The sequence below is a fragment of the Henckelia pumila genome, chromosome 3 (assembly GCF_033568475.1).
Source record: "Henckelia pumila isolate YLH828 chromosome 3, ASM3356847v2, whole genome shotgun sequence".
NCBI classification, from domain to species: Eukaryota; Viridiplantae; Streptophyta; class Magnoliopsida; order Lamiales; family Gesneriaceae; genus Henckelia; species Henckelia pumila.
The window spans coordinates 67605274-67613661 of record NC_133122.1 but is presented as its reverse complement, the minus strand read 5'-3'; positions in this window follow the sequence as shown (position 1 = coordinate 67613661).

Below are 8388 nucleotides of genomic sequence, written 5' to 3'. Positions count from 1 at the left end.
CATAAACCAAAAATCCTTCTGCACCTTTCTGTAACAAACGAGTCATAGATAACACTGAAATCAAAGGAATTCTAGATCGAGAACCCTTACCAAAGAATTTCCACTCGTCTGCCATTTCAGGTCTGAACCTAAAAACTTTCAGAAAACAATCAACTGTTGCCCTGTACTTGGTCAAAGCATCTATACCGACAATACAATCAAAATCTGACAACCCAAGCACAATACAGTCGAATTCTAACAAATTTCCCTCGAAACAAAGTTCACAGTTTCTGACTAGTCGGACAGAAACAATTCCTCCACCCAAAGGTGAAGTAACAGCTACTACTGTAGGCAACAATTCAGTTGGCAAAGCATGCAATAACACATATTTCTCAGAGATAAAGGAATGGGAAGCACCTGTATCTATCAAGACATGAGCAGAATGACCGAAAATCGAACAGTTACCTGCTATGACATCGTCAGGTGCTGCCTGAGCCTGATCCTCTGTCAATGCAAAGACTCGTGCTTGCTGTCTCGGAGGCTGATTTGCACTGGAGCTACCTCCCTGTCTGTTCTGCTGTTGCTGGGGTTGGAAAGAGTGCACTGCAGATGACTGCCTCTCCGGCTGAGCTGCAGGTCTAGACGAACTCCCACTCTGAGATCTATCTCTATTACATTGAGGGCACACTTAAGAGAAGTGTCCCGGTTGCTGACATGTGTTACAATTGCCGAAGACTCCCACACACTGATCCGATGAGTGTCTTCCTCCACACTTGCTGCAGTACAAGGATGATGACCCAGAACTCGGTCCTGAACCGAATTGCTTCGAACCACTGGAACTGGACGAACTGTTCCCCTGTCTCTTGAACTGTTTACCTCTTGCCTTGTACTGATCCTTTCTGTTTCCCCCACTGTTTCCACCTTCATACCTCTGCTGCTGGTTCTGATGTTGAGGTGGCTGATTCTGGTACTGAGATGGTTGGTTCTGATACTGCCTCTGCTGCTGAGGTGCCCCCTGATGACCTCTTTGCCTTCACAAGCCTGCTTCTGCTCCCTTTGCGTAATTCATGGCATCCGCAAAGTTGCTAGGCCTGTTGGTGTTAACCAATGTGAAGACATCGGGGTTCAACCCGTTGATGAACTGATCTGCCTTAGCTTCTTCATCTCCGGCAATTAGCGGTGCAAAACGCAACAGACTATCGAACTTAGCCACGTACTCTTCAATGTTCAGATTCCCTTGCCTCAGATTTGCAAACTCTGCTCCCTTATCCTTACGATACGAGATAGGGAAAAACCGCTTATAAAACTCAGATTTAAAAAGAGTCCAAGTAACCTCTGTACCTCTACTCTCAAATGCTTTCTTTATCATGATCCACCAGCTCTTAGCACCACCACGCAGCTGATGAATTACTAACCCGATTCGGCGGTCATTTGTGTAGTCAATGGAATCAAACAACTGATCCATATCATCCAACCAACTCTCACAGTCAACTGGATTTTCTGAACCCATCAACAATGGCGGATTGAACGACTGAAACCTCTTCAGCAAGGTTTCCATAGGAGTCGCTGAAGCATCCAACTGATCAACCTCAGTGCTAGCTTGCTCAGTCGCAGGGATAACTGGTGGTGTGTTTCTGTTTATCACTTGACGAGGACCCATCTGATAATCAAAAGTTAGCACACGAGATATCTCAATCGCTACAATCAGTGCCCTTACAACCACTTGGAATACCGGATACCAGTCGGTAACAGAAACAATTATATCTCAAGTAGATCATGCGTTATAAATTAAATCACATAACCATGTAATTCAATAATTTTCAATAATAAAGCATGCTCGCATGGAATTAAGTACATAGTTAAAATAATTCAAACACATGCAAGGAGCCAATACTCGTAGACTCGATCTACCCGCTCACTCTAGTTCGACCAAGAATCTTAACTCTCTGATACCACTTAATGTGAGACCTCGTTTCTAAACAACTAATATCAGACAACAAGCGATAAGTAATCAAGAACCCAATATATATATATATATATGTATATATTTTTTTAAAGGAGGCTCGCGCGCCCGCGCTAACATCAGCGCGCCCGCGCCTACGCCCCGCAAAACCCAGCGCGCCCGCGCCAAAGGAAGCGCGCCCGCGCTCATACCTCGCAAAGAGGCCGCGCGCCCGCGCCAAAGGAAGCGCGCCCGCACCGTCCCCTCGCCCAGAAAGGTTAAGGCACTGTAATAAACTCAATCAAAACCTAAACACTTGCATTAAGAGTATTTGACATTCCAATAACAATACAAGAAAGGTTTAGGGAAGAGCAACATTCAATTCAATAGCACCTACAACATTTCTTGCTTACAAAACATATACGAGAAGTTCGAATGACTAAACATGATCGCAAAACATAACTAGGTTGACATGCTGATTCGACTTCTAAACGAGTCTCACTTCTATCTCTTGCTCTGGACGCTAACCAGGTCTATGCTGACTTGATCCTGCCCTTCCTGTTGCCAAGTACACATACAAAACAAAGCAATAGCCGGATAACCGGTGAGAATGATAATCCCAGTAAAAGCAACACATCAAGTAATGAATATACAACATGCTATCAAACCACATATTCAAGTCGAAGTTAATGATATGCATGTCTTTAAAACCAGGATATCGATTCTGATAAACACGGGAGAATTGCTTTGCTTTTGGGATCCCGAGGATGAGATCACGTAACGACTCACCGACTCTCCCAATCGAGGTGGTGCCACATATCCCACTCCTCTAGACTTTGAGCAACCATAATGAGTATGCTAGCACTAGGCGAAATACTACAACCTAGGCCACTCAATCATAGTTCCCAAACGTCTAACAAAAAGGGCGGTTCTGCCCGCTGAAATCAAAGTAGGCTCAAGATGAATGCATAACAGAAACATAAACATAAGCCACATAACAAAAACTCAATCAATCAACAATTACAAGTTCCACGTGCTAGAACAAGTATCAATGCAATATGTGATTTAAAAAGGGGAAACTCGAGAACCAATAGTCCCGAGTATGCTATCCCGCTACGATGACTGCTTTTAACTTTCAATGCAGTAGTTCCAACTCTAGATAAGCTACAACAAAAGGTTTAATCAACAACTAAACAATCCAACAACAAGGCAACGGTTCAAGGTAATCTCTTTACCGTTCTTCGTCCAATACTCGACGACCAAATGCTGCTAACACAGGGCTTGAAAACTCCAAACGAATCTGCTCAGATACAATCAAAGATCAATTACCATGATCGACTTACAAGCCAAGTTCAACAACTTCAAAAACGGTTCAATTCTCCAAAACTCAAACCGACGGCATAACGGCTATAACTGAACAAACCGACAACGCAGACAGCAGTTCAATAGCGATATAACCTCATAAAAATTCTAAGACAACCAAAACAAAGCAAACCCATCAATCTCAAAATCCACATTTTCGAAAATGGCTTCCAAAAATCATAACAAATTCGAACGTCGCTCTAATTCAAAACCGACAGATAATAAACGATCAGAACTCTGTAGAGAACAACATACTCGAATCTCAAACGATTCTAACAACATCCAAAAGCTAGAATGTATCCGATCATAGAAAAACTTACGATATAACGGAGCTCTCGCTGCAGTGATCGCTAAACTGCCTTCAGAAATAAATTCCAACGACCGGATCGTGCTCGGGCTGGAATCCCAAAGCTTGGAAAAGCTTGGAGGCGTGAGAATGGAGGGAGACGGCTTGGAGGGGATGAAGAAGACTTTGTCAACCAATTTCTAAGAGTAGATAATATATAAAATCCACAATTTGCATTTTAGTCCCTAAAAAATACAATTTTTGCAAAAAGGACCTGATCAAAATCGAGTCGGCTCGTGAACTCTGTAATCTCCGATTAACTCAAATAAACTCATTTAAGATAAAAATGGGGCATTACAATTCTCCCCCACTAAGAAGAGATTTCGTCCTCGAAATCAACAAGAACCACAACTCATAAGCTAGAATAAAGAACTAAAGACAGTAAGAAGAACTCACGTCAACTGAATAACTCTGAAAAACGCTGTCTCATGTCAGATTCTGTCTCCCAAGTTGCCTCCTCGACTCCGTGATGGCTCCACTGCACTTTCACTAACGGGATCGACTTGGTTCTGAGTTGTTTCTCCTTCCGATCAAGGATCTGAATCGGTCGCTCAAAGTAGCTCAGAGTCTCGTCTAACTCGGCTTCGTCAGGCTGAAGGATATGAGAAATATCTGGTTGATACTTTCGCAGCATAGAGACGTGAAAAACGTCGTGAATACCAGATAAAGACGGAGGAAGTGCAAGTCTGTAGCCAAGATCGCCTATCTTCTCGAGAATCTCGTACGGCCCGATGAATCTCAGAGATAACTTCCCTCTCTTTCCGAATCTGACAGTGCCTTTGAAAGGTGAAATCTTCAGAAAGACTCGGTCTCCGTGATCAAAACTCAGAGGTCTACGCCTGACATTTGCATACTTTGCCTGTCTATCTTGAGCTGTCTTCATTCTGGTCTGAATGATCTTAACCTGCTCTGCCATATCTCTAAGCATCTCCGGTCCGAAATCTGGTGACTCGGATAAATCATCCCAAAACAACGGAGATCGGCACTTCTTACCATACAAAGCCTCAAAAGGCGCCATACCGATACTCGCTTGGAAGCTGTTGTTGTAAGAAAACTCGACAAGAGGCAAAGAATCCTGCCAACTAGTGCCAAAGTCTAGCACTACCGCTCGCAGCATATCCTCTAACGTCTGGATAGTCTGCTCTGACTGTCCATCGGTCTGAGAATGATAAGCTGTACTCAGGTGCAATCGAGTACCAAGTGCCCCCTGAATACTGTGCCAGAAGTGAGAAGTGAATCTAGGATCTCTGTCTGAAACGATCGACTTCGGCACACCATGCAGTCTCACAACATTGCTAACATACAACTCAGCCATCTGATCATGACAATACGTCATCCTGTACGGAATAAAACACGCAGACTTCGTCAATCGGTCGATCACTACCCAAATGGCATCGCATCCTCGAACGGATCGTGGTAGCTTTGTGACGAAATCCATGGAAATGTGATCCCACTTCCATTCAGGAACAGATAGACTGCGCAACAGACCTCCTGGTCGCTTCCGTTCTGCTTTCACCTGCTGACAATTCAAACACCGAGATACAAACCTCGCTACGTCGCTCTTCATTCTCTTCCACCAAAACTGAATCTTCAGATCGTTGTACATCTTACGACCTCCAGGATGAATACTAAACCGACTGCAATGAGCCTCTCAAAGAATACGCTGCCTCAAATCCGAAATATCAGGCACAACAATACGGTTATTCACATACAGTACATCATCTCTAACCTGGAATTCAGACTGATGCCCAGATCTGACTTTCTCTACTGAAACCTGAATGCTCGGCTCAGACTTCTGTGCTTCTCTGATTGCAATAAACAACTCCGGTTCGGCTTGAATATCAAACACTCTGATAGTCTCCATATCTGTTTCAAACTCTAAACCAGAAGTGCAACAATCATCGATAAACTGAGAAACACCAATAGTAGTAAGAGATAAAGAACATAGCTTTCGGCTCAAGGCATCTGCAACTGCATTCGACTTCCCCGGATAATACTTGATTTCACAATCGAAATCCTTCAACAGATCTAACCATCTTATCTGTCTCATATTCAGCTCTGCCTGAGAAAACAAGTACTTAAGACTCTTATGATCAGAAAAGATCTCGAAGGACTCACCATAAAGATAGTGACGCTAGATCTTCAGAGCAAAGACGATCGCAGCTAGTTCAAGATCATGAACCGGATAACGAGTCTCGTGCGGTTTCAGCTGCCTCGATGCATACGCTATCACATGTTTATGCTGCATCAGAACACAACCCAAGCCTCGGTTAGAAGCATCACAATAGACTATGAAACCTCCAGTACCCTTTGGAATAGAAAGAATTGGAGCACTGGTCAGTCTCCTCTTCAGATCAACAAAGCTAGCCTCACAATCTGCAGTCCAGACAAAAGGCGCATTCTTCTGAGTCAGCTGGGTAATAGGCTTGGCAATAAACGAGAAACCCTCGATGAAACGACGGTAATAACCAGCTAAACCCATGAAGCTTCGGATCTCCGGCACTGAAGTAGGTCTAGGCCAATTCATAACCGCTTCAATCTTGCTGGGATCGACAGAAATCCCATCTCCAGAAATGATATGACCGAGAAAGACAACTCGATCTAACCAGAATTCACACTTAGACAGCTTGGCAAACAACTGCTCAACTCGCAAAATCTGCAGTATGGTCCTTAAGTGCTCTGCATGGTCAGTACGGTTTTTCGAGTAGATAAGAATATCATCGATAAAGATAATGACGAACTCATCTAAATAACGCTGAAAGATACGGTTCATCAAACCCATAAAAACCGCTGGAGCGTTAGTCAAACCGAACGACATGACTATAAACTCAAAATGACCATACCTCGTTCTGAATGCGGTCTTAGGAACGTCTTCCTCTCGCACTCTCAACTGATGATAACCTGACCTCAGATCAATCTTAGAGTAGACAGAAGAACCCTGCAGTTGATCAAACAAGTCATCTAATCGGGGTAAAGGATACCTGTTCTTAACTGTAGCCTGATTCAATTGACGGTAGTCGATACAGAGCCGCATAGAACCATCCTTCTTCCGAACGAATAGAACAGGAGCACCCTAAGGCGATACACTAGGTCTGATGTATCCCTTGGCAATCAAATCCTCAAGCTGCTCCTTCAACTCTCTCAATTCAACAAGTGCCATACGATAAGGAGCTTTTGAAATAGGTTGAGTACCTGGCACTAAGTCAATGCTAAATTCAACCTCTCGAATGGGTGGAAATCCAGGAACATCTTCCGGAAACACATCAGCAAAATCTCTAACCACTGGTAAGTCAACCAAAGCTGGGCTAGATTTCAGTACATCAACCGCATAAACCAAAAATCCTTCTGCACCTTTTTGTAACAAACGAGTCATAGATAACACTGAAATCAAAGGAATTCTAGATCGAGAACCCTTACCAAAGAATTTCCACTCGTCTGCCATTTCAGGTCTGAACCTGAAAACTTTCAGAAAACAATCAACTGTTGCCCTATACTTGGTCAAAGCATCTATACCGACAATACAATCAAAATCTGACAACCCAAGCACAATACAGTCGAATTCTAACAAATTCCCCTCGAAACAAAGTTCACAGTTCCTGACTAGTCGGACAGAAACAATTCCTCCACCCAAAGGTGAAGTAACAGCTACTACTGTAGGCAACAATTCAGTTGGCAAAACATGCAATAACACATATTTCTCAGAGATAAAGGAATGGGAAGCACCTGTATCTATCAAGACATGAGCAGAATGACCGAAAATCGAACAGTTACCTGCTATGACATCGTCAGGTGCTGCCTGAGCCTGATCCTCTGTCAATGCAAAGACTCGTGCTTGCTGTCTCGGAGGCTGATTTGCACTGGAGCTACTTCCCTGTCTGTTCTGCTGTTGCTGGGGTTGGAAAGAGTGCACTGCAGACGACTGCCTCTCCGGCTGAGCTGCAGGTCTAGACGAACTCCCACTCTGAGCTCTATCTCTATTACATTGAGGGCACACTTTAGAGAAGTGTCCCGGTTGCTGACATGTGTTACAATTGCCGAAGACTCCCACACACTGATCCGGTGAGTGTCTTCCTCCACACTTGCTGCAGTACAAGGATGATGACCCAGAACTCGGTCCTGAACTGAATTGCTTCGAACCACTGGAACTGGACGAACTGTTCCCCTATCTCTTGAACTGTTTACCTCTTGCCTTGTACTGATCCTTTCTGTTTCCCCCACTGTTTCCACCTTCATACCTCTGCTGCTGGTTCTGATGTTGAGGTGGCTGATTCTGGTACTGAGATGGTTGGTTCTGATACTGCCTCTGCTGCTGAGGTGCCCCCTGATTACCTCTTTGCCTCCACAAGCCTGCTTCTGCTCCCTTTGCATAATTCATGGCATCCGCAAAGTTGCTAGGCCGGTTGGTGTTAACCAATGTGAAGACATCGGGGTTCAACCCGTTGATGAACTGATCTGCCTTAGCTTCTTCATCTCCGGCAATTAGCGGTGCAAAACGCAACAGACTATCGAACTTAGCCACGTACTCTTCAATGTTCAGATTCCCTTGCCTCAAATTTGCAAACTCTGCTCCCTTATCCTTACGATACGAGATAGGGAAAAACCGCTTATAAAACTCAGATTTAAAAAGAGTCCAAGTAACCTTTGTACCTCTACTCTCAAATGCTTTCTTTGTCATGATCCACCAGCTCTTAGCACCACCACGCAGCTGATGAATTACTAACCTGATTCGGCGGTCATTTGTGTAGTCAATGGAATCAAA